This window comes from Heliangelus exortis, chromosome 20 (assembly GCF_036169615.1).
Source record: "Heliangelus exortis chromosome 20, bHelExo1.hap1, whole genome shotgun sequence".
In the NCBI taxonomy this organism is placed as follows: Eukaryota; Metazoa; Chordata; class Aves; order Apodiformes; family Trochilidae; genus Heliangelus; species Heliangelus exortis.
This window is the reverse complement of record NC_092441.1, coordinates 1,952,074-1,979,735: the sequence shown is the minus strand read 5'-3', so window position 1 is coordinate 1,979,735 and position 27,662 is coordinate 1,952,074.

Below are 27,662 nucleotides of genomic sequence, written 5' to 3'. Positions count from 1 at the left end.
TGGGTTCTTGCTGCACTGGAGCAGAGGGAAGTTCATGCACAAGCACATCTGCAAGCAGTTTATTTTTTTTCTCACTGCCAGTTGGCATTGCTCTCATTAGATCCCCTGCAAAGGTTTTGCTCTTTGTTACCTGAACAGCTACAGACTTTTTTTGTCCAGAAAAACCCATTAATAAAGGTTGGATCTCCTCTACCCCATGGGAGCTCCACCTGAGCCATTCTGCCTCCAGCCAGAGACACTCCTGAACAACAAATGCCCATCTTGCTTCTGCTGATCTGCTTCACCACTGCAGCACCAAAGTCCAGCTCAGCAGGGTAAGTGATCAGTCCAGATCCAATGACAGATTAGGCACTGTGGGAGTTGGGTTCCTCTATTATTCATGCCATTCTGCTACAGCCAGATTTATGTGTCAGGAAAAACATACAAACGGAATCCGATTTACTTGCAGAAGTTCCTGTTCTGTTTGATTTATGTTTGAGTAAATAAAGACATATGTCTTGTAGGTATTGGTTTCTGGCTCTCTTTCTCTTAATAGATCTATGTCTAATTTATCTGCTGCTTTCTCTGCTGAGCTTCTATTTGTAAGAGTTTGCAGGGGAGGCAGTGCTAGCTGAAGGGAATGCCTTTGACAATCTGAAGTTTAAGTTTTGGAATAGGTTGGACTTTTGGAACAGTTTTGCACTCCAATTTGCTGCACTTCCAGCAAAGTTTAGCTGCTTATCTTAAAAGAACTTTATGGGGACTCCTGAAACCCCACTGTGGTGGGAAAGGAAAAATCCCTGCTTGTTGTTTTCTAAGCCATGTGGCAAATTACTTACCAAACCAGGCCAAGGGGCTAGGAGTCCTGATGGGTCAAGTTCTGGGACTCAACAAATAGGCCAAAAGATCTGTTGTTACTAACTCATAATTAGCCAGCTAACCATATCCAAAGATATTTCAGAAATACTGAAACAGACTGCAATGTAAGAAGTGTTGCTCTATTTCAAAAAGTAAAAATTTTAAAAAAGAAATTCTGTAATTTTCTTTACAATTTTTTGTTGCTTTTAGATTATTTTTTTCCTCATGTTCTAGTTTTGTTCTTTTTATCCATTGGAAACAGTGCACAAAAGATAAACTATCAACTTAAACTGAAAAAAACCTGCCATTCCCTGGCAAAATTTCTCATCATTCCTTGTTTCCATATATTAAATAGTCCAGTCCAAGTCAAACTGAAATGGCATCACTGATTCCCAGTTAAAAAGAAGTAGTATTAGATAGTTGTTTGATAATGCAATGGTTGGGTTCTGCAAAAATGGTACAAAAAGAAATAAATGAACCCACATGTTGCTGAGAATTTCATCCAACCCAGTTCTGCACTCAGCATAACAGAAACCCTGCCCATTCAAGGCCAGGAAAAGCTCATCCATCATCCCAGATGCCCAATTGTCTGTGTCAGGCTCAGTATGGATGCTGAGCTCATGGCAGAAAGTCTGAGAGATGTATTGAGGAGGGAGGAGAAATATCTGAAGCTGAAAATAGATATTAAGGGCCCTGGAGTTTTTTTTTTAATTACCCAGACTCCTCCTTTCTGACATGAAACATCTGTAAGAGGATATTTCTCCAGGACACCAGGATGAATGTGCTTGGCATCCAGCAGTGTTTGATGCCTTTGTGTCCTACAGAAAGTCTGATGAGTTTTCTGATGAGTTTTATCTAATTACCTTTGATCTCCTCCACACCCATGTGCTTTACCAGCATCAGTGAGCACCCAGGTGGCTGGAGCAGCCTGCATGCCATGGTGCCCAGCCCCAGTAGCACCAACACTGCTGGAAAATCAACCCACTGGTGTGAAGGTTTATTTGGCCACTCTTACTGCCCACAGCTCCCTTTGCTGTTCACTTCTACCAAACAGCTTGAGAAAATATTTATCAGAGGAATGTGGTAACAGATTTATGGAATCCCCAAAGCCTGAGGTCAGCTTTTTAACATCAGGAGCCTCTGCACGTGAGGCAACACCTCAGAAATAAGAGGTAACCCGGGAGATCAGTGATGTTTCTGCTAATTAATAGGAAGTCTGTGACCAATAAAACTTCTGGAGAATAAAGGCTGGCAAGATCTTTTCCCTCTCGAACAAGCCCTGGAACTTACCTGAAAGATGTCCATAGTTTCCACACAGCTGTCAAGTTTATGAGCATTCTGTGGGATTTTGTTTAAATAGATTTTGGGCCCTTTTAATGTCGAGTTTTGTTTTGTTTTTTTTAATAGGATTGAAATTTATAATGGCACTTTTGTGTTAATCTGCCTTGCCATTTAGTTCAAATGCACGGAATGGAATGCCACTTCCAATAATAGCTCTGGGTGGAATGCAATTTCTTGAAGGACCTGCCAGGAGCATGGGGAGCATCAGCACTGGGACTCTTGAAGGGCAGAGTAACATGCTGGAGCCTCATAGACAGGGCATAAAAAGTAAATAATTCTCTTTCTGTAGAGACTTGAAATGATAAACTAAACAGTGGGCACTGTAGTCATGAGTGGCACTTTAGTGCTTTCTTTTTGCTTGCAGCATCATCTGTAGATTGCAACAATCCTTTTAAAGCAAACTGGCATTTTTATAGAGCTGTGACATCAAGAAATCTCATTGTCTCAGTGAAAGCACATGAGATCTAATTAAAATGAAGGGAAGACATTAGATTGTGTGATTTCTTGGGCAAGTTGTCCCCAAAGTCAATTTAAAATAAAAACCTACAGTTGAATGGGAAAGCTCTTTTGTGCACTCTGTGTTTGCAGCTGTCACTTAGAGGAAGTAATTGCATTTGCACTGATGCTTCTCTGCAAGCACACTTCTGTGATAAACCTGATGAATAGTGCTGTGCAGGATTACACAGCAATTCCCTTCAACTGCACCTGAGAAACTCATCAATCTCATGCCACAAATCAAATAAGAACAAGCAAGCAAGCAAAGGACTCCTGTCATCAAATGCTCTTCTGCTTTTGATGAGAAGCACAGACTTGGTTTAGGTTTCTTACCATAAGAATATTCTGTTGTTTGACAGACCAAATCAAACCTCTTTTCCTAAGTTTCTGCCTACCCCAGCTGTCACATCCCCACCTAGAGCATCTCCTCACTGCTCATCATTGGGTGAGCTGCAGAGCTGGTGGACTCCAGCCACAATTGCCCTTCAAGCTGTGTGCCAAGCCAAGAGCTGAGGTTTTGTGCTGCTTTTCCATCCTCTAAAGCCAGACCTTCTAGGCTGGATCCTCAGCTGGTGGGAAGCAATGTTTCCCAGCAGAGTTGTGCCAGAGAAGGATCTATCCTGTTTTTCACACAAGGTTAGATTTAATCTGTTCCAAGGTTTTGGCAGCTCTGTGCTCTTTTTTGCTAAAAAACCAGCCCAAGCTATATGGAAAGATTTCCCCAGAATGCAAAGCAGCTCAGAGACCATTATACTCCCATGCCTGGGTGTATTTCTCCTCTTCCAGCTCAACCTCCTCATTTTGTATCTGTTCTAAGAAATGAGATCCCTGAGCAGCTTCACACAGCAGAGATGATAAGAAGAATGAACATGTGTTTGAGACTCACCAGAAACAGCCACACTGACTCAAGTATCATGCCTGAGCACTTCACTAATTTCTCCCAGTTGCTCCATACCTTTCCCTCAGCAGAAACGAGGCAGTAAATGACTCTCAGAACTTTGCTCCTCAATTTCAATTGCAAACAGAAGTCCAGATCACCCTCTAAACTATTGACCAAAGGCAGAAATATTAATTACAGGTTAGGGTAACCTGCTAGCACTCAGCTCAGGGGCTGCTGTTGTATATCAGTGGATCAAAAAATGACACTGGAGAGAAGAGGCTGATGTAACCTTGGGTGTTCCACACCAAGGCTTTAACCTGGGCTTTGGCTGCACCTGGCAGGAGGGGAAAGATGCAAAGCAAGTGGAAGTGATTACAGTAACTGCAGAGGAACCCAAATCTGCAGCCCAGGAGTCAGGGCAATGGGTCCCACATGGTGCAATTGGTATCATATGTCTGCATTGCTGCTGAAAAAAAATCACAGTGGATCTTTCCCTGCAAGACTGATGAGAAAGCAAAACACAATGACTTAGTTCAGTACTTTTTGACATCTTGAGAGAGATGAATAAAACAAAGAGGAGGGAGGGCAGGTATTACTCAGAAACTTGGCTGTGGGAAAGAGAGAAGAAAATACTATAACTTAGTTTTATGTGTTTGCATTTGGGCAATGATTGCTATCAATTCTGCTGATAGTTTTGCATTGGCCATTTCCTCTGCGTGCTCCAATAATCTGACAAATTAGACATCTAGCAAAAAAACCATCAGCCAAACAGATCTTGAATCTTCAGGAGCATTAATCTCTCTCACACTGCTGCTGGAGAGCAGGATTTTGTGCCTGTCCACCTGCTAACCATCCCTTCTCAACCTTGATGGAAAGAATGCTACAACATGCTCAATAGGTTTGGGGTTGGCAACTGTGGCTGAGGAGACATCTCAGAGCCCCTTCTGGTGGCAAAACCATAAGTGGTCAGCAGTCAGAACTCCTTACATAGAGAGCTGATCCCCACTGCCTTTCACCATGGGCTTAGCATGGAGGAATTCCATTGCCAAAGTAGATTTGGCTCATATCTATTGACTGCTTTACAGGACAGAAACTAACCCCAAATTATTACAAGAGTTCTGAGAAGTTCTTGTGGACTTTGGGGTGTTTCTCCTCTCAGCAGCCTCTCACTTATTAACTTATAGCTCCTTGAGAGGAAGATGGACCTCTTCCTGGTGGACTTCACCCCACGGTTGTGGCTCCAAGGTGGGGATGTGCTGATGGTACTGAAACACTGCTCTCTTTTTCTCATCTGTAAGAAGTACAGGGCCACTTCTTGCAGGGCAAGCTGGAGTGCCATGATATCAGCATCTAATAAATATGGAATCATCGGATACTGTGTGCATTTCAAATGATGACCTTGCTTGTGGCCTCTCTATATTGCCACCAGCACACTGGCAAGGGCCTGTGTTCTGTCCTCTGGGGAGGGGTGGAAGGAAACGTTTCACTCAGCTACTTTCTATCATCTGCAATGCCAGAAGGGAAGCAAGAGAAATATAAGGAAGTTGCAATGATAATACCAAAATAATCTGCTGTTTTTCCCACATGTTATAGTAATTATACCCTTCTCCTTCCATCCCCAGATGTTCCCTGTTTGAAGAGAGATTCATGGTTGCATAATGAATCAGGAGGGAGATGCAGAGAAAGGATGTGAGCTGTGAGGATGATGTAAGAAAAAAAGTAAAAAAAAAAAAAAAAAAAGGAGGGGGAAAAGGAAAAGAGAAGAGATTGTTGAACTCTTTTGGAAGGGAAGGAGGAAGCCTCAGTGAAGGGCTCTTGAAATGGCACATCACTCAGATGAGAAGATGGAGAGGAAGAAAATCAATAGCATGTGAAGCCAGCCAGGAGAGAGGCAAGCAGCAGAGCAACAAATCAAAGAGCTGTTAAAAATCAAGATCTGCAATGAAGGAATTTTCAGACAGTCTTTGACAAAAAATCCAGGGCAAAACACAGCTTGCAGCTGGAGTGCCAGGAGGCATGGAGCTTGGTAGCTGTTATTAGGAGAATTAGGAAAAAATAGGGAGTGTGATCCAGTAAATCAAAATGAACAGGCAAATCTGGCTGGGATACCTTTCTACATGCACAATTTATGAGTTAGAAGAAGGTAGACATTTGGCTACATCTCATGAACGTTTCATTTCCTCAAAATTCTCCTAAACTTTAATTTTAGGGGAAAATATTGGCAAACGTTTGAGGGGAGGGAATCTATTCAACATTTTCCTCTATACTTCCAGCAAAGTGATTGAACTATTTTTGAATGAGAGGAAAGTGAACACGAAGGCTTGGCCCACGAGGAGAAAACCAAAACCCTCACCTCAGTTTTATGAGCAGCTCTGATGATCCCATATATCTCTGCTGGTAAAAGCTGGGCTTTGACTAGAAAATAGCTTTTACCAGTAACAGGTGTCCTTGATTATTTCAGCATGATTTTCAACACTTCTTATCCACGTTTCAACGTGTGGAAAGTTCAGTCTTAGACTCATCAGGAGGTCCTGAGCTCTGGTGTTGGGTAATGAGCAGCTCGGAGGAAGGGCTTTTGTGTTCCATGGAAAACAAGATCCAGGACTGAACCCAAGAGATGCCAAAGGGCAAGGTGCAAGAGGAATCATTTTGCCCAGCTTGTGGTTGGAGCTGCTCCCCAGAGAAGCACCTGCTTCTCCAGGGTGCCTCAAGAGCTGTTCCCATGGCAGAGCTGGAGGTCCCTGCCCCCTGGCCACACACAGTCCCCAGCTGAGAGGATGCCAAGAGCATGCAGTGGGTGGGCAAAGGAGCAGCTGGCTGCAGAAACCAGACCTGGAGGAACAAAAAGGGATTTGGCTCAGGGTAACCAAAGAGCTGCATGGCCAGAGCTGGTCTGGTGACACTCCTTTGTTCCTTCTTAAAATGGAAATTCTGGGCCCTTTGCCTCATAGGGTTCAATGAAGGAGGAAAAGCTGCAGGAGAAGGGTGAGAGGCTGGTGAGGAAGAGTGGGAACTGGAGAAAGGAGGAGCACTGAGAAAACATGGGAGATATTTAAGAGATTATTATTCAGTTTGGGGTTGTTGGTTTTTTGGGTTTTTTTTGGTTTGGGTTGGTTTTGAATCGTTGGTAGATTGTATCAACACAGCCTGAAACCAGGCTCTTGTGCTGGAATTCTGCAGAAACCAAAGCTGACACTGCTAAATGTCACTGTGCTCTTGAAACGTTCTGTAGGGGTCTGACTCAGTGCTCACTGCTGTGGCAAGGAAGTAAGAAATATGGGATGATAGCATTTCACTTTCTGGGAAGGCTACAGAACAACAGGGAGCAAAGGTATTACTGGAATAACAAAAAGAAAGTAAGAAAGTAAGAAAGAAAGTAAGAGAGAAAGAAAGTAAGAGAGAAAGAAAGTAAGAGAGAAAGAAAGAAAGTAAGAGAGAAAGAAAGTAAGAGAGAAAGAAAGAAAGTAAGAAAGAAAGTAAGAGAGAAAGAAAGAAAGTAAGAAAGAAAGAGAGAAAGAGAGAAAGAGAGAAAGAAAGAAAGAAAGAAAGAAAGAAAGAAAGAAAGAAAGAAAGAAAGAAAGAAAGAAAGAAAGAAAGAAAGAAAGAAAGAAAGAAAGAAAGAAAGAAAGAAAGAAAGAAAGAAAGAAAGAAAGAAAGAAAGAAAGAAAGAAAGAAAGAAAGAAAGAAAGAAAGGAAAGGAAAGGAAAGAAAGAAAGAAAGAAAGAAAGAAAGAAAGAAAGAAAGAAAGAAAGAAAGAAAGAAAGAAAGAAAGAAAGAAAGAAAGAAAGAAAGAAAGAAAGAAAGAAAGAAAGAAAGAAGCCCAATTATTTTTAACATGATAGAGTATCTGTTAACAAATTAGTATTCTCTTATCTGTTTCAGTGCTGCCTGCCTTCTAACAATGTCTTTCTTTAAGACTCTTAAGAAGATATGAATAAAAGGCAGGACAAGTGAGTTGGTTATTTGCATTTCTTCTATTTACAGTGACCAACATTATACTGCATGGGCTGTGCCACCTCCCCATGCTCCATCTCATCAGCTTTGCAAGGAGATAAATTCTGGCAAGATTCACCCAGCTCAAGTTTTCAGCCTCTTTCTACCTATGCTTCATTACAATACATTATACTGACCACAGAACAGCAAAGGAAACTGTGGAAGCAGGATCCAGGAAACAGTGTAACTAATATGTGAATAAAGAGAAAGCAGATGGGGAGGATGCTCTTCTGTAAACCATGGGAAGAAACTTGCTCCAAGGCCAGTTTTCCTTTTTGTCCTTTCTTGCTGACAAGCCAAGCAAGTTGTGGCCTCTCAGAATAAATTAATCCAGTGGCTTTGATGCAAATGTGATCAGAATTTCCTTTTATAGATGAGGTCAAGAGTTCTATTTTCACTGAACAGACGTGGTCACTTCTTTTAACTCAGAAAAGAAGCCTACTAGAAAGTGATCACCTCTTTAGAAATTTCTAAGTGAAAATTTGGTGCAACTGACATGAAAATCATTGTCTCAGCTTTAAAAGATTTGCAAGTCTGCATAACAAAAGTATTTCAGAGTTATACTTCTGCCAAACTAATCCACATTAAATTATATCATATTTAAATATATCTATATATACATTTATTGCTATCCAGCACCACATCATACACATGACATTTAGATTTACATCTCCTTTAGGTGTATCTCAGTACTGTGCACACCGTGCACCCCAAATAAAGCAGTGCACACCTCCCAAAGAATTGAAGTCAGCTATATTTTTTACAACCTTTTCAAAGAACTGTGGTTTAAAACTTAATCCATGGTATTGGAATGAATTACTATGGTTACAGTTATTTTACCTTTGCTATCTTTTGGATTTTCTCCTGTTGAACAACTTCTGGAAGAATTGCTTCTTCCAGTGGATGTCAAATACTGCCCAAAAAAGAATTCCAGGGAATACAGATGTACTGCACAGCTCAGGAGTGGCAGTTAGAGAGGCAGATCAAAAAGAATTTAATAAACCAAGTTTTCAACTCACAGCATGGGGTCAGCAAAATCAAACTTCGGAGCTGATGAAACTATGGCAAATTTCAGACTTTCTGACAAAAACATGGAACAAATTCTAATACACACAAAAAAAAATAAAACAAAAATTAAAAGAAAAGCCTCTGTAACTGTCTTTAGCAATTTTACTCTAACTAGGCTAGTTCAAATTTCTCCCCAGTACTATCCAACTGCTCTCTGCACTGGATTATGTCCCATTACTGAGCTGGATGCCTTGCTCAGCAAATTGCTGGGCCCCAGACCAAAAAGGGGGAAAGTCATGAAAAGAACAGGGGTTGGAAAGGTAAGGAAAGTAAGACCTAAAGCTCTCAAGTGCTGAGTGTGAATGAACTTAATTGTATTCTTCAAAATCCTTGTTTGAAAACCTATGATAAGGCAAAACCAGCCCAGATTACCAGCTGAGCTGATAATAGCCAACCACCTGCTTGCTTCATGCTGAAGGCAGCACTGGACAAGGTCTGACCACATCTGGTTTTATTCAGCTGTGGTGCAGGGTTTGACATCCTATGGGGACTGACAGTCCATCCGGCCCATCCGCCCTTCCAGATAGATAGGGAGCTACTGAGCTGCTTTGGAACAGGTTTTACCTGGCTTTGCTGATTAGTTTGGTCAAATTTCAAATTAGAAACAATCAGTCACATCAAATACAATGACATGAAGTTGAAAAATAGCTGAAATGTATTTACGTGAAAAGAATATATATCAAAAAGAATGAGGTTGTAAAACCAGCTTTCCGTATCTGATTTTTAGTCAGCTGAAACTGTCCTAAGGGATCAACTGCTTTTATTAATCTTTTCTATCCACAAGAAACACTCTGGAGCTGTAATGTGCTACAGGATGTACCTTGAGTTACAAAGCTATTAGGGAAATAAGTTGTTTTAGAGTGATACTCCAATAAAATCACAGAGAATGTTCCTCAGGGTTCAGTGTGCAGTAAGAGAAAATCTAAGAAGAATTTAAGTTCTTGTCAGATTAAAATCTTGGTGTCAATGTGATGAGCAGCATGCCTTCAGGCAAGCATGAGGCTGTCTGGTTATCTGTCCTTCATCTTGTTCCTCAAGACAGTCTAAGGAATGAAGGCGTTGTATGATAGTTTCTGGCTCATTTTGATCACTTCTCATTATCCTTTTTCTGTCTCAAACCACAGCAAGAAATGAACCTGAATGTTGGCAAGACATCTAATTCCCTATTCTTCCCTTAAACCCAAGCAAAATATGCATATTCCTTTGTTCCCCATGATAGTCTTCTGAACATTTGATGTAGTTTTCTTTTCCTATTTGTAGAGCTACTCAAGGATATTGGTTCTTCCATTTAACCACAGGGGCCCTGGAACAATCTTTAATGCATTTCGGATGTGGTCGTATTTTAGGATGTTTTAGAGTATAAAATCACACTTGAGGGCTATTTAAGTCCTTGAAAAAGTGCAATGGACCCAGCTGTATGGCCTGCCAATCTCCTGACTGCCCCTCCTGCTGGCCCTGGGAGACATCTGTGTTAGGGAAGGGGTAAGAGGATTATTCTGCTGACTGTGAGTTCACCTGTTTACCTAGGCTATTATTTATTGAAGATCAAATTGACTGAAAATCATTCCCAACAGGGAGCTGGCAAGAGATGACATTATGAGGAGACCAGAAACGGTGTTCTTTAGGTTCAGTTATCTGTGATTTAGGGTTCATTATGATCTCTTTAAAATTCTGAAAGCTAGCCAAAAAAAGTATAATTAAAGGCAGGCTGTGCCTTACATTAAACAATTTTTACAACAAATGGGAATAGAGTAGAGACACTGTTCTGTTGGGCTAAACCTTTTCTTTAGTTTGATATCTATGGATTTATTTAATGTCTTTGAACTTGTTTTTGCCAGCTTGAGTGCATGGAGGGGGAGCATTATTTGTGATGGGTGAAATATTCCTACAGATAACTTCTGTGCAGTTCCTCAGATGGTCAATGCTCTTCATTTGCCCTTCAGCTGAAAGAGCAAGACCAGTTTATTGATGAGTAAAAGTGCTCCAAAATCTTGGTGTCTGCACTAGTCATACAGGGAAAGGGAGACTCCCAGGTCTGAACCTTAGGCTGGAAATACTTCAGATTGAATGGGGCCAATATCTTGGTTATTCTGATTCCAGTTGACTATTAAGGCAGTTGCAAGCAAGACACTTTAAACTGCTTTTTCTTGTTTGTACGGATGTCTTACAGCTATTTATTAGCAAAAGGAACAGATTTAATACTGTAAGACAAATGTGTAGAGCTTCTAGCTCCATTTCCAACTATTTCAGAGTTGATGTGGGTAATAAATCTTTTTTGACCATGGTTTTCTGCTCTGGGAGGGAACCAGCTCAGGAAAAAGCAGAGATTTCAGCAAAGGGCCCTCTTATGTTAAGCAAAACCTGTTAGTTTTATGGGGTAGTTTGGTGCAGGCAAACCTGCCATCTAACAGGGTACTCATCTATTTTCCTCCTACTTTTGCTTTGTTTTATTTTAGCAGAGCATTTCTTCCCTGCTGTTTATCCTCTCGGACAAACACAGGAAAAAGCCCACTTGCACCCCTCGACCTTTCTCCTCAACAACTGACAATTACCTTCCTCAGCCTAAAGGCATTGCTTTTTTTGGGAGTGCCTTATTTAGAACACATGATCAGCATTCAGTGCTTTCCAGTAGCCTCCAAGCCCCACTGAGTATTTATTTACATTGTATAAAATTAGAGGAAATGAAGGGGTATGTGTTTGAACTAAAAGCAACAACCTAATTCTGCTTGTTATAAACTCCCCTAATGGAAGGATTTCAGTCAATGTCAGCTTAGGGCATGGAGGGGAAGGAATGCTACTCCTGGGCATTTCCAGCATAATGGGTCATGATGCCTGACAATAAAACACATTTAGCAACTTTCTAAACAAAAATCATTTTGTGGATTTGAAGAGCTTTTACTCTTCCATGCTCCAAACCCAGTTTGTGTTCTTGGCTTCCTGACTTACCAGAGGACATCCCACAGAGGTATCCTCTGGGACTAAATAAAACAAAGAATTTTGTACTGAACAAATACATTATCAGAAAAAAAAAAAAAAAAAAATTATTTTTATGTGGAGGAAGGAGGAAAGAGGGAAGATTCCATTGCAAGTGAAAAAGATGGATGCCCAGGAAAAGGACACTAAAACATAATGTACTAATTACAGATGATTAAATTAGATTAATTTAGTTTGCCTTGGTAGCTGCACACGTTCTCTGTCTTTCCTGAATTAAGAACTCATCATGTTTTTCCATCTCCACTCTGCTTGTCAAAGGTAAATGCAAACGAAATAACCACAAAAGGAAGTCGATTAGATCCAGGTTTGTGTTGTGGAAAAGAATCAAAAAATTAGTTACAGCATAATACTGTAAAAAAGTTTTTTCTAGAGCTAATAAATTCAGAGTCCAAGATGGATCTTAGTAGGAAACCTGGAAAGGAAAACCATGGAAGAAATTCCAGACATCCATAGCAGCATTAATGGTAATCTAGAACAGATTCCCAATTCTGATGCCAAAGTTATTTTAAAGAACATTTATAGCTCATTGTCATTGGTGCCAGCCCAAATTTGCCACTGCCAAATTTAGCACCAGTGTCAGTGCTTTACAGCATCTCTGGTTTGGACATGCCTATCAGCCACTTTTTAGGGATCCATAAGGAAGTGACTGTGCTTCCTGGAGCTACTGAATGTTTTACCAAAAACTTCTCAAATGTCTTTAGAGTCGTTTATTAGAAAACCATCCCTGCACTGCCCAGGTTCATTCTCTTTGGGATAAGCTGATCACCAATTTCTCTTCCAAACAACTCTGCTTTTAAGAATAATGCCTAAACACAATCAGAAAAAGTTTTCCAGAACACTTGATCAAATTACTGTTAAAATTATTCCGTTTAGTGTTGTGAACTCTTCTATGGGCTGGAAGGAAAATGAGGGGGAAGAAGGAACACTGAATTAAACATTGATGTCTAGGTCCTTGCCTTTGAGCTGGAGCATGCTGGGTTCAAATCAATATTTGTGAGGTTTTAATTATACAGAGAAAGCTTCAGCAGACATGACTGAGGAAGCCTGAACCTACCACCAGGTTTGTGTTCTGTATTTTTTTAAGACTGTCATAAGACCCCAGCATCACAGTCAGGGAGTTTGGAATGAAAGTGTTTTGGGCTTGGCATGCCAGTCCTTCTGAGTGGGATCCCCAACTCTGAACATAATTAGGTGCTACTTCTATCACTTCTGCAGCTTTTCCAATGAAACCAGTATAAGCTCACAGGAGAATGAAATGGAATATCCCCCAAGTCATTCAGTTGGACAGAAAGGTACCTGCAACTTCTCCAGATGAAGGCTGCTCAGCCATCTGCAATGGCTGCAATTTCCTCCCACACTAAATTACTGGAATTGGGGGAAGTTTCAAACCTTTACTCCAGCATCTACTGGGGTTCCCCTTGGCTGGCAGCATCCTGTTAGTGCCTTTGCTTGGCTCACTCTGGAGAGGCAAAAGGAAGAGCTCAGACCTCACCCAGGTCGCCTGAGTTCAGCCACAAACAGTGACACATCTTCTGTAGATGTCTGAGTCTTGATTCCCAAACCCACAGATATTTCCATGGCATCTTTTCATGCATGCAGGCTGTAAGAAACTACTCTAAGAACTGAAAGAGTGTAGGTGCCATTTAGTGCTAACAGCACTTAATATACAGAGATACAAATATATATATACATATCTAAGAAATAACTGAGAATTTGGATGCTCACACTTGCAGATATCCACCTGGAATTCCCTTTAGAATATCTTTTCAAGGGCAGATGCTCAGAATGTTCTGAAAGTGAGACTTCTCTAGCAACATTTAAATATTTCTAAGATCATAACTTGCCTCTCTCTTTTTACACTGAAGAGCTTATGAAAGCCTCATGGCTTTATAAGCCCACTGGAAGTCTGGGCACTGAGTCTGCAGAAAAGAGTTTGAAATGTGATGGAAGGAGCAGGTGAAAATGTTAGAAACTAATATCAACTTACAGCAAAGAGGAAGAAAAAAAGTTGACTTGTCCACAGGCAGATAAGGAAAGAGCCTGGGCTTGGTTTCCTGGCATAACTTGAGAAAAAAGGGAGAGAAGTACCAAACCACAAATAATAAACAAGGATGGGGATTCTTAAAAGAACTTATTTATTTGTAAAACTCCTACGTTAGCAAAAAACGTGTTCTGCTAATGATTGGGAATTGAAACAGCTTTTTAAATAAAACAAATAAATATTCCTGTGCACCTTTAAGACTCTTCTGCCATGATTTATGGCAAACATATCAACAACATAAACCACTATTCAGTAGCTCAAGCAATAACTTGCATTCAAGGTCAAGTAAAATCTCAGTAAAAACAAACACTTTTTCAGCAGTCTTTCCAAAAGCAGAAGCTGAAAACAACAGATCATATGTTTAGAGAAAACATTGGAAAATTGTGAAAAAATGTCAACACAAATATTTGGCCTCCATAAGAAACCCTTCTCTGGCTTTTCCTAAAACGAAGCTTGCAAAACACCCCTTCTCCACGGGGATGTTTTGTAGGGCTGCAGTTTTCTTGGGTCTGATTCAGAAAACCCTCAGGAAGTGGCTGAAACCCGTGTGGTGATGTAACTGTCAAATTGACACAGGAATGATTCTGTTGATATTAGCCGGGCTAATCATTCCGCTAATTGGGCAGCCATTGGAGCCACAATGCAGAGCCAGCTCAGCTTTCACTTTAACTACTCAGGCAAATGAGGTTTGACTCAAATGTAATACTTTATATCAACACACTGGATGACTGTAAAAATAATACCACATGTGCTGGTGCCTCTTTTTAATAAGTGTCTTCCTCAATTTTCCCTGCTGGATGAGGCACTTTAACATTCACATAATTAAGGTTATTTAAGGGATATCAATTGAAAAATGCACCCACAGGAGGCTAAATATGAATGATAGAGCTACCAGTATAGCTCCCAGAAGTCACTCGCCATAATTTCATGCAGCACTTCTAGAATATGATCTTCCACTCATTGCACTGGAGAAGGATAGCCTGGCAATCTCTTGCTTTGCTCTTTCTGAAGTCATTTGCATCAATACAGAATGGATTTAAAACGCTACCTTTGTGGTTGAATAGCAATTGACACAGGAATCATATTGGATAAAAAAAGCAAAAGGCATAGAGAAAATAGATCTGCTGAGGTCTGATGGGGACAACCATTCAGAACCCCAAGACAAAAGCATCTTCAAAAGATGACAGAGATGAGGGGCAGGCTGATTGCAGCACAGTTTTGAAGGTACCTTGTACTTTTGTGCTCTGGCAAGGTTTCCCAGGATTTGTCCCTAAAAGGGAGCTGATTCTGCAGTCAGTGTAGGGGAAGGCACATTAAAGCATTAATTCAGTGATTAATCCCACTGAGGATGCTTCAGGCTCTGAGCCAATGCTTTGCCCCATGCTCACAGATGATGCAGAGCAGGGATCACAGGACCTCAGGCTTTCCAGCAGCTTCACCACTCCTTGGACAGCACTAATGCAGGCCAGGATACACACACCATGTGCACAACATAATCATCATGCTCACTGAAAGGCAGCAATTTTATTGCAATAGATATTTTCCATGTTTCTACTTCAGGGCTTTAATCTCAGCAAGGGTTCTGTTTACCGTGAAGCCTGTAAACGGTTTTAGGGGTTATTTGATAAAGAAGAAAAATCAAATGTGTGCTTTGGCCAAGATCAAAAAGGGCCTGTAAAAAATTCTACAAATCCAATGATAAAGAATTGCTCCCAGAGTGTATCAAGCTAATACCACGACCACATTCCACATTAAAGGCAGCCCAGAGCAATGCACTGAGCACTAGCAAAGCAGAACTGAGCTGCTCCTTTCAGTACCAGATTCAGGTCCTTCCACAACACACAAACCCAACTTTTTCACAGCTTTTATAGTTCTACCATTGCTTGAATCCATGTCCCCACCAACCCAATGCCCTCACAGGACCATGACAATGGCACGAAGCCACCCACCTCTTACTACAGTGTCATGTGCTATCTGAGGGTGCTGGCCAAGAATGGGAAGGATCTTCTGATTTGTCTTGATAAGGCAGAGGAAATTTCCAACTTATTAAAAAAAGATGACAGAAAAGAGTAGTCCACTACTCCTACACAGACACACTTCCATGAGAGGTAAACCTCAAGTATTTTGCAGATAAACTATTGCCCTTGCATCTGTGCTTCTCTACTATTTTGTTTTAAATTGTTTTCACTCTTCAGGCCCAGTTACATCTTAGGTCAAGCATTTCTTGGTTAGGAATAGATCATCTGAGTTTAACATGAGAAAATGTCTTAAGCTGGAGAAAAATCCTTCCTGCTATGTACCTGTCCAACTGCAGTTCCCTCTGCATTCAAGTTCTCCATTTCTCTGCAAAGTTGTCATAAAAATCATTATGTGCCCTGAACAGATGTGACCTTAAAATGCAGCTTCATAGAAGGAAAAAAAAAAAGAGGTGGGGAATATAAAATACCCTGTGGTGAAAATAACAGCAGGAAAACATTATAAAATCTGAGCCATAGCTGGCTGGCTTGCTCCTGATTATTGCTTTCTCTTTCAAGGACCCGTCCTTGAGAGTCCAGATATTTGAGGGTGATTTCATGAAGGCAATTTTAACACTCTGTTGTTCTAATGAAACAAAGCTGCCAGATAGACCTGTAATAACCTGGTGTTTGAAGAACATCCTCAGCTCATGGTTTAAAAAGGCTCAAAGGCTTCAAGGAAATATCATTCTTCATGATTTTCATTAAAGTGCTAACAGAGGACCCTGACTGCTCTTGGAGAGGTTTTTTTGGGTGGCTGATGTCAAAGGCTCTGCAAACTCCAAGCAAGAGCCAGCCCTGGGGTGATTTTAGTCAGAAAAGCAGCAGCAGCCTGGCCAGATCTGTGGCAGAGCTGGACATGGGAATCAGACAGACCCAACCCCAGCCTGGCAGTCAGGAAAAAAATCAGGACATGGAATACGATGGGGTTTTTGGCAAAGGGCTACAAATACCACGTAATGGTTAAAATATAAAACATATGAGTAGCAAGTTTAAATTGTAGATGGATTTGCAAATTGCAAGCATCTCTTCTACATTCACAGGGCATGGGTCACTTCTGTTTCTAGCCACCAAGGAAAGCTTGAATTTCACCTAAGCTGGGAAGTTTGATTCAAATGCTTTAGGTTGGATTAGGCTCAGAAATAATCTTTTGAATATGAGAGCAAGTTCTAAAACATGTCTGGTAATACTTGGATGCAGACACAGTTGTCCTAAATTGGAATATAGCTTAACTACAGTGTCAGAAACCAAGTGAGAAATCTGATGTGTCAGTTATACCATACCATGTTCAAGCTACAAACTGATCTCTATTCTTTTTAATAAGCTACAATTTTTTAATTTTTTTTTTTTCAGCATATGTGGTATTGTATCTATGTAATGTAGAAAAAGCCTTTGGTATTCTAAAGTCTTTTGAAAGAAAATCACATACAGTCAGTTAGGTAATGTGCTATACATTGCAGGGAGGAACAAACACATTGTTTTTCTAAACAGTAAGGGATGGCCTGAATTTTGGGATAAATCAGAAGCTAAAGTTTATCCCAGGCTGGTAACAGGTTTTCAGAGGTTTCTCCCAGACACTATTACAGTGTCTGGGAAGTCTGGTTTGCAAATGCCCTGGAAGGAGAAGCCATTTGCTCCAGGATTTTTTGTTCTGATTTTTCCTCTTCAGCTCCTTGAGAAATTAAATGCCAAAGAGCTGTGTACCAGGAGGGTTTGACACAGCTCTTCCCCACCTATCAAGTTTCAACTCCTACACAGATTTGACAATTCTTGTCTGGTGAGATACACAGATAGTGGATTGAATCCTGTCCTATTTTATCACCACTGTAGGAATCATTCCTGTTTGGTTGGTTGCCTTTTTCTTCCTCCTCCCCCCATCATTCCAACATTTATCATTATCCCACTTTCCCAATAACACTGCCAGTTCCATGATCAGATTTCTCTGGTTCTGATGATACTGGAATTAGAAGCTGCTCCTGCACTTGGAGATTTTGGTACTTTATTTTGCATGGATGGCACGATTCAGATGGAGACTGGAAGTAGGACTTTATCAAGGAGTTCTGCTGCACATGGCTTCAACAAACTTAAACTCTGGATAAACTATATCCCTAAGGGATTCACCAGGATCTGACAGGGCTCACAAACTGCTGCGTAGCCCCAGCTGGCTGATGTTAGAGCTCTGGTACATACTGATCATCACACAAAAGCTTCTGCAGGATCTGTTTCTCCCCTGAACCCTGCCTGTCTGCCTAGCACTTGCCTGCAGCTTTCCCTGTTTCAGCAAAATTGTTCATTCCTGGTCCCAGGTGAATCCTGCCTGAGGATTTGATGTGTCCCTGAGTCAGATGGGGTAACAGAGCCAGGAGCAGGGGACAGGGCTGCAGAGCAGTGGGGCACTTCCCAGCACCAGGCAGAAGCAGAGGGGGCTGTGTTGTTGTACCACAAGCACTGGGGGAATTCTGTTTTGTTTTGGGAAGAGATTGCTGAAACAGATGTTGAATGTGAGATGGTGTTTTGAAGCCTGCAGCAGGCAAGAATTATCCTCCAGGATTGAAAGTGACCTCCAGTGAGCAACAGGACCTTTAATCTGGAGCTTTGTGTGTTGCTGTCAGCTTCTGATCACTTTTTAAATCCCTTCCCTACCACTCAGCCCTCCCTTTCCTTGGAAAGCTCATCTTAAGAGCCTGGGGTGATGCTCCAAGGATCTCCCTCACTGCCTGCTTCTCTCTGGGACCTGCACAGATGCCAACCAGAAGCTTTCAGTAATTTTGAAATCATGAAGAAAAAAACCTAAATACTTACTAAAAAGAAACAACAACAAACTGGCCCTCTCTTAGCCTTGTATTTTGGTACTGAGCTTGCCAATTCCATGTTGTAATTTTTAAAGCCATGTACTCTAGGAAGGAGAAATCTTCCTGCACACACATGTCCCTGAAGGACTTAAACCTAAGGTCTGTACCTGAGTTGGTGATTTCAGTGCATATTCCATGCTCCAAATGGAATGCTTAATCACCTAGTCAGGGATTTTTGAAGGATCTGTACCCCCTTAAATTTAGCAGAACTATTCCAGCTTTACAGCCCAAATCTGACCACTGCACTTATGCCCATGCATTATCCTGGTGGGGACTTTATTCCTTCCTCTTCTCAGACCAGGCAACAAAGCAGAAGAGTGAGGGCAGGTAAAAAGTTTGACCATGCTACTGCTGCAGACCAGGATGCCACAACCTGATGAAACCTCTAGAGACAGCACCATGTCTGTGCAGGTATTAAAATGCCCCCAGGATGTTCTCACAGTTGAACCACTGATCAAATTATGGAGTAAGGATTTCCCAGACAGCAGCTGAAGTTTAGCAAAAAGCTTTCCTCTGTGTTTTATGAGCTGGAGCTCGAACTGAAAAGGCTTTTTGCTCAAGGGTGAGTTTCACTCTGTAAAAATACTTTTTAAAAGAGTGGACGTGTAGAAATACTCGAAGCCATTGCCCTGGACACGTCCTGCAGAATCCTGGCTTTCCCAAAGAGGGCACTGGTGCTCTGTGCATGGAGCAAAAGGAAAACTGAGAAATACATCAGCGAGACATAAATCTGTGAAGAGAAATCTGTCTTAGCACGTCTACCTCAGGAAAAGGGGAATTATTACACTTAATTAAAGTGTATTGACACCACATGTGGCCCCACCTCTCCCTTTTGGCTTTATTAATGATAGCAAAACTGCAGGCATGTAAAGGTGGTGGAGGGGAGGGGGGGTGTCTGCATTGCTAAACAGTTACCATAGATTGCTTTGAAAAATATGAATGCAGCAATCACACTTTTTAATAAGCCTAATTTTTACCTCTGAGCTAAGTCAGAGTCCATATTTCTGCTTCTTGGCTGAACTGGCAAAAGGGAATCAGTGTGGTACTGTTTTTTGAATTACTCTTAATGCCATTAGAGCAATACACGGACCATTCTTCCCAATGTTTATTGACAGAAAGCATTCATTAAGCAGTTAGGGGTTTTGTGTTGTGGGTTGTTCTTTTTTGTCTTTTTTTTTTTTTTTTTTTTTTTTTTTCAGGAGAGCTGTTTAAATGAAAGTCAAACACAAAATAATGTCCTACTTGAGCAGAAATTTCTCTGCCTACAATTCAAGAGAAATCTCAGCAGAAACAAAGTATCTGCTGAAATCTGGAGCCACATGCCCAGGTTCATTCCTCCCACTGAGGATCCCAAATTTAACAGTGTGATTCCTTTAGTTCCCAGACACAGAAGACAGCTGGGGCTTTTGAAGTATGAGGCTTCCTAAGAACTGAATTTTACACCATTCATTAACACCTGAGCATCCCAAAGTATCCACAGCTTCTCTCTCAGGTCTGTGGCCAAAGCTGACAGTAACTTGAAATCAAACCAATTGCATTTCTTAGTTCAAACAGTTAAATAAGTGACCTTGAGCCCCAGTGCCTTGAAACCCCTTATCTTGTATTGATTTCTAGATAAGCAGCAGAAGTTTGAAGCTTTACATCAGATCTTTGCATCAATGTTTCAGTGTGCAGTTCCCCTGCCTCTAGAGCTGCTGCCTTTCAGGGGGGCCTTTTCCATTCCTTGCCTTTTCCTTACCAGCCCTGTTAAACCCTGAAGTTAACAGAAACTGCTTTTCTCTTTTGCAGGGAAACAGACTAAGCAACAGGTTTAACATTTTCCTCTCCTACATTATGAAAATCATGGGTGGCAAAAGTGTCATTTTCTAAAATCTTGGAGTCATTTCCTAGTAAAGTTTGGCCGTGCCTGGAAATTTCACATAAAACAGTGGCAAGGGTTAATATTATTCCTGCCATAACATTTTGTACTATTTCCCAGGAGAGCTCTCAATGGTTTTCCACTGCCACTGGAAATAATGACTCTCAGCTGGAGTAAGTTGCACTAACACTTGATATTCCTGTGCCAAGTGCTCTTGGAAATCAGTTTGTGTTGCTTTTGCACACTCAAGAATAGGTAACACCATCCACTCTTGGTCAGAGTTTCAAACCAAAAGCCAACATTCCTCACCAAGTTGTTCTCCAATTGAGTTTACAGCAAAATCTTATGGAAACTGAGAGCAACACTAAATGTAACTATCAAATCAACCAACATGTTTTTAGGGACTGATGAACTGACACTTACAGGATGTCCACGTTCTGGAGAGTTCCTGGGTAGGTGTTCCTCTTCCTTTCTGGAGCTGTGAATGTTACCTAAATCCCAAATTAACTCCACACTTGTGTGAGTCATGTAAATTCTGATTTATTTTACTTACCTGTTCAACTGAAAAAAATGAATTAATTTTAATCAAAGATAGGGCAAACTGTCAATGGTTTTCTTGTGAATACAAGAAGCTTTATAAGAACACATTAGCCCATTTCCTTCTGGGGATTTGTCTTCTATGCATGTGCTGAAGTTGCACAGCAGTGTTTAAAAGCTTTATCACTTCAAATCACTACTTGAATTATGCAAGAATAATAAAAAAAAAAATCTATCCTTCAATTCATATCTCCAGGAGGATAACATTATACAAGAATCTGGCCTACTTACTACAAGACTACAGAGTAAAGGCAGAACACCTTCACCTCTACCAGCTCAACCACCCAAAGATAATGCATCCTCCTTTACCTGCCCATGACCATGTGTGGAAATCGTCTTTGTAGGCTACAGGGATTGCTTGTATTCAAAATAAATTATCTGACATTTTGTGTATAAGAAAAAAATTCCATCCTTTGTATTTTGCAGATCTTTTTGTCGTGATACAAAGTGTCCCAGCTCTATCCAGTGACCTGGTGACTGGAGGTCTCTGTCAGTCCCTCTCGGGGGAAGATGAAAAAGGGAGTAACAGAGATTTTAAGGTTGGAAGAAAAAACTACATTCAGTGAAGCCGCAAGAGTGAATTACAGATATATATAAATGAGTAAACATGGCACTCACCCTGCTCAGCAGAACCATCCCAGGCGGAACCATCCCACACAGGATGCGGCAGCAGATGGGGCGGCCAAGGCCTCAGTGGCAGCAACCCAGGGGGTTACCTGGGAAGGCAGGAGCAGGTGAGCTGTCTCCATGCCCAATGTCCTCGTTCTCCATGGCCAATGTCCTCGTTCTCCATGCCCAATGTCCTCGTTCTCCATGCCCAATGTCCTTCTCCAGTGAGGAACCCCCCAGCAGCAGCAGCTCCAACACCCCCGAGGCCGCGGCCCAGGCAGCGCTCAGCCCTCCCGGGAGCCATTTCCTCCTGAGCGCCATGGGCAGGAGCTCTGTGATTGGTCCATCCGGGTCACCTGACCCCTCCTCTGCTCCCCCCCAGCAGCGCCTCAGCGCCATGGCCGGGTTGGTGTCCTGGGCCTCTCAAACCAGGGCAGGAAAATAAAGGTTGGACAAGGGGACACATGGCTGAAACTTCTGAAATTCAAACCTTCCAACTTCACCCTTCCGATCTACGCATTTTTATTTTTCTTTTAAGGCGTTGGTGCCCATGAGCCCCCTGCACAAGATGAGCTCAACGGGGCCGTAATTTGAATTCTGCAAAACCCCCTCAGCCCAGCTCTTCCCCACCAACCTGGGGATGGGAAGCCAGGTGATTCCTGTCAGGAATGATTGCTGTTCCACCAGAGGTCCCGTGCAGCTCTCCAACGCTCTTCAACCACCAAAGGGTCAGAGCTGGGAGTGGCCTTAAAAAGCAGAAGATTTCCACATCGTGACCCTTCATTTTTAAACAGATATTGCTGGGTCAGTGTCATGCCCTGAGCACGTCCACTCTCAAGGCGATCCTGGGAATTTCACCCTGCCCAAACTGCCAAAAGAAAGCAAAATGTGACTGCACTGAGAAACTTAAATCCTCGATGTCATCTTGTTAACAATTGAATTTAACACCTGCAATGGGTGCTGGGGTAGCTGGGTGTTCCCAGGTGTTCCCAGCCTCATCCAGCAGGCACCAATTCATGCAGAACAGAAGGACATTAAGAGAACTCTGAAGCTTGCAGAGTAACCCAAAGCCCCCCTATGAATTTATAACTGGTTATGACAGGGGTTAAAATTATGGGGCAGCAGTATCACCATCTGATGATGTCACAGCTGCCCTCTGGGAGAGTGAGGTCACTAACTGAGTTGTTCAGGAAGATAAGAGGCTGGTAAAATAAACAGAAGTGCCACATAATTACCCACAGTACAGGAGGAGGATCAGACTGTTTGGAAGACCCCATGTCTGCCTTACGCTGTCACTTTTTTTTTTTATAAATCCCTAGGCCAACGTGGAGGGAGTTGCATGGCTGGAATTGATAGCTGAGGAGTCTGACCTGAAAAAAATTAGTGAAATCTGCTTTTTAACATCAGTTTAAAACCTGTTTCAGTAGTATTACACACCCTGTGACCTGTATAGACCAGTGCTGTATTATCAAGATCGCTGGGAATTTTTTCCCACCCAACAAGGCTTGTTCAGTAAAAGCACTTAATAAAAATGCCTCAGATTTAGAAAATCCAGGGAATGTGCAGGCTTGAGCGTTCTCGCCCATCGGGAGAAATCAGCACAATTTCAGCATTTGGAAGAAGATAGATGTGCATGTTTTTGGTACAGGTTTGCCAGAGCCCCGTGGCACAACTCCAGCTCAGCAACAGCAAGAAGATGGGAGCTGAGACCCAGCTGCATGCTGTGCCCACCCTCCCCTCCCAGCACCACATGTTCTGCACATGCAGGAGCTTGTGTTTCCCCAAGTAATGGTTCCAAAAGGAAAGATTGAGAAATCCTCAAGCAAATAACTACACTGGCATCTTTTCTTTTTTTTTTTTTTTTTTTAAGAAAATGGAAGAGATGACCAATGGGTTCAGACTGTCTTGGAAGCCTGTTTTAAAAGTTCCCATTGTACAAACAAGTCATCAGGACTCAAACCACTTTAAAACACTTGCAATTGAAAACATGCTTTTAGTGGTTTTGTGAGAGTGGAGACTTTTACCATCTATTAATATTCTGCTAGCTTTGGTTACTAAAAGTATCATCCTGGACATGCTATTTTTGACACTCTATTTGGAACACAGCAAGAGCACTAGGCAGGCACTGTAGATGGTTATCCTGAGCATTCATGATGTTTAAAGATCTCCCAGAAAGTACTGTAAAAGTGTGTAAATCCTAGGAACCTGGACAAATTCCAGCTTCAGTAATGCATTCCCCCAATATTCCTCCTGCAGTTTCAATTGGAAACCCATCCTGAAGAGCTGGATAGCACTGCCATGTGCTCTGAAACAACTGCCATATTTTACCCAACATTTGGCTGCTCTTCTCTTTAAATAATTTGTAAGTCATTTTGTTAGGAGCTCTGGGATAAAAATGGGCTGCATAAATATATTATCATTGTCATTAATTCTGGCACCATCCAAGACCACCAGTATTTAAAATCAATTAACAGCTCTTTTCCTATTATCATTGGCATTTTATTTTTATTCAGCTAGAACAAGTCTCTCATAAAAGTTAAAAACAATCTATTTTTGGAAGTAATACAGCAACAGTAAAGGAGACCTGGTGAATTCTCGTTTAGACTTTTACCAACATGAGTTTTCTGGAAATATTTTTCACATGTAGAAGTTTTGGATTGGTATAAGGGGTGAGACCACATCCAGTAATATGATTTATCCTGCTTATTTCACACCTTTAGCTCATCGTTTCTTTTTCAGTCATCATTAGAATATATCAAAACAATGTCTGTTCTAAGCTGAAAATACTCTGAAACAGAATCTAAATCCTCTCTCTGTTTTGGCTCAGAGAAGCCAAGTCAAGGTTGGATTTCTTTAGCTGTTACCAAGTCTCTGTCAGCAAAGGTAACAGCTCTGCTCCTTTCCATGGCTCCACATTTGATGTGCCTGAGTGACAACAGCCTCAAAGTTTTGTCAGTAGCCAGAAAATGGCCTAAATTAGCCACAACAGCCTAAATTAATGCTGCAGCTTCCTAAAGATGATATAGTATCACCATTTTTTTTTTTTTTCTATTATTAATGACTCCAAGAACTCTGGAATTTGCATCAGCCTTAAATTCAACTCCTAGTTTCATGGGAAGTTTTACCAGACCTCCCTGTGTTGTATGGAATTACCATCTGAGTCACCTGGTGATCTGCACTTTGATGGAGATCAAGTGGAAAAAGGCTTTACCTGGGCTTTAATTTTTAGCATTTTTGAAGCAGAGCTCTGGTGGGACAAAATGTAAATGTATTTCCCAACATAAAAAGGTAATTATGTCAATTAATAACACTTCAGGAGGACTTATTGTCTTCAGACATGCTAACATCACCTGGATGGCACAGAGTGGGGAGATTTACTATTGCAAGGCAACAAGGAGTGTCTGGAGGCAGCTGGAAATAATTCAGTAACACAGTACAGTGAAAAGGAGTTTAAAAACCACACAGTCTCAATGATATTTTCATAGTGCTCCAAGCAATTTACTTCCACAAGTTAAATGGTTTCAAGACTATCCAGCTCCAAATTACATATACAGCATAAATGCCAGCAGTGGTAAACTACAGAGCATCAGGCCAATGAAACAACAGCCAACAGCCCTCGAGGAAATTACACTGAGATTTATGAATGGCATTCTCCTGGCTTTGATGGATATCACCCAAAGTCCTCTCATATCTGTCAGTGCCTATCTCTTCTGTGTCTCACTATGGAAAATAATTTTCATTTCATGCCAATATTGCAAAACCCAGTGGGCTCATAAAATCTTTGCCTCTTCTTTCCACCTTGCTGGTATCCAGAACATGAGCTGAGTAACAACTCCCCACAGATTAGACAGCCCAAAGCTTGGGGTGTTTGGAGCACAGGTAACTTTGTGACCCAAATAAAGCTTTTCATGAGATGGAAAGCACCTCCAGATTATAAATGTGGTGAGAGAGTGAGGCTTAGGTAGGGCACCTGTTAATGTGCATGCCAGTGACAGGAATAAATACTCCTGATTTTGCTTTATATTATTCTATTTATAAATTTATTATTTATTATATTTATTTATATTCTCCTACTAAGTTATTCAAGAAGCAGAGCCCACTTTTGCTTGACTGCATCAATGAAATAGCTCTTATTTAAGGTAAGTAGGTGGGATGTGCTGCTGTGGTCAGAATTTTTTCTGTGCTTCAACCTAGGTGAGGTATTTGGCAGGTGTGGAGGTTGCTCAAAGACTCAAGTTCAGTTTCTGGAGTGATCTTGGACTCATGGAAGCAAAAGTCAGAGAAGGTAAATAAGTCAAAGGCAAAGAATTTTGGCGTGCAAGTGTTATCAGCTCGAGAAATCTTAAGTTGAACAGCATGGAGATTTTTCATGGGTCTGCACACATCTCAAGTTGAGACACATAAAAAATTAAAGCTATATATATATATATTAAAGAAAACCTTGTTATATGTCTAAAATTTCATGTAAAATCCCACAAGAACTTCAGGCACTATTGGAAGGCTTTCAGCAGACGTGGCTTGTGAAGAGACATCACACCCAAGGGGAGGAGCAGGTTCAGTCACACAACCACAGACCTCCTGGAGATAAATTAATTGGGCGCCAGAAATATGGCAATGAAGGCAGCCAATAATCTTTATCCAAGAGGGCTATGTGATGAGAGAACAAGACCATGGAAATAAAGTAAGTAATAATTTTATCTGTAGGGTAGAAGGAAAATCTGAAGGAGAACATAGGAGGCCAGATGGAGCTTTGAGGAATAAAATAACCTTGCTATAATAATATACTTCACATTATGATTCCACTGAAAAAATTACCAAGTGAGAAAATGTGCAAAAGGCCAGATCACAGAGTAATGAAAGACACTTACTAGTATGAACAAATGTTTTTAAAAATGAATGAGTGAAGCCTTACAAAACTGGAGGTGGGGGGAGTGAAAGCAAGTGCTTGAAGTTGTTTTATCTATGAACGAATCAAGACAGAAAGCTGGAGCAGAATGCTTGCAGACATCAGCTGTCTTAATTTTAGCCATCTCTGTGTGAATTAAAAGGTCAAACACTTTCTGTCTAAATGATGTAGCAGTGCTCCAAAGTAAGAAACCAAAAGTTTTCCCTCCTGGATGAAGAGAGGAATTTCTCCCAACATAACAAAGAACTGAAAAATGGAAACTAATAAATAATAAAGGTACAATTAAAGCAGAGTCATGAATCCTTCTTGAGTGTCTAATCCAGAAATGGTGAACATCATGTCAAAATGAGTTATTCTGGTGGAAAGTTTTTATCTTCTTGTTGAGAGGTTTTTTTAAAATATGTAACATGAGGAGAGGGTGCAGTACTGGTTACTGTAAGTAAGAATCTCTAAAATACAGAAAGAATGTGTTACTTGAAAATATTTCATGCTCTCAAAGCAGAGTTATGTGATGTAAGGCATTATAAAATGTTGAAAAATCAGAGGGGGACTAAAGAAAGGAGTAACATTTGCAACTTGGAAAAGAAAAATGTAAGGTGTTGAATTCCTGTAGTTTGCCAAACAGCAGCTCAAGATTTGATCAAATCACAATTACTGGTACATAAGCTATAATAAAAGTCAATGTGGGATGCTGCTGTGCAGTAAGGTTGTTCAATTTAGTAGCAGATTTCTTTTATAGTTATTAGCCAGATTAGCAAGATTAAAATCAATGCAAGAAAGCACACGTGCTGCCATAATACATAAAGAGAGTAAAATATCCGGCAAGAGAAGCTTCCCAGTTGAGTGGAGAAAGGCATAAACCCAGGTAACTAAAGCCAAAATGAGGATAAAAATAAGGCATCCATTTACAGCAGGGAGAGGGGTTGCCTTTTTATAGGAAAGACCTGAGGAACCAGTGGATTATCCCTCTCCTGAAGCCTCTGATCTAATTCAAGCCCTGTCTTGGATGGCAGAAGTTGGCTCAGCCAAGCTCAGCGACCTCATTACAGGTGTGTGAAGTTTTGTGGCCTTCACATCCAGGTGAGGAGAGAGGAGATTCCCCTCTCCAAACACCAACACAACAAGCCTGGGTTCCTCCCCACGCCTGCTGGGGCTGAGCTGGAAATGCTCTGTAAC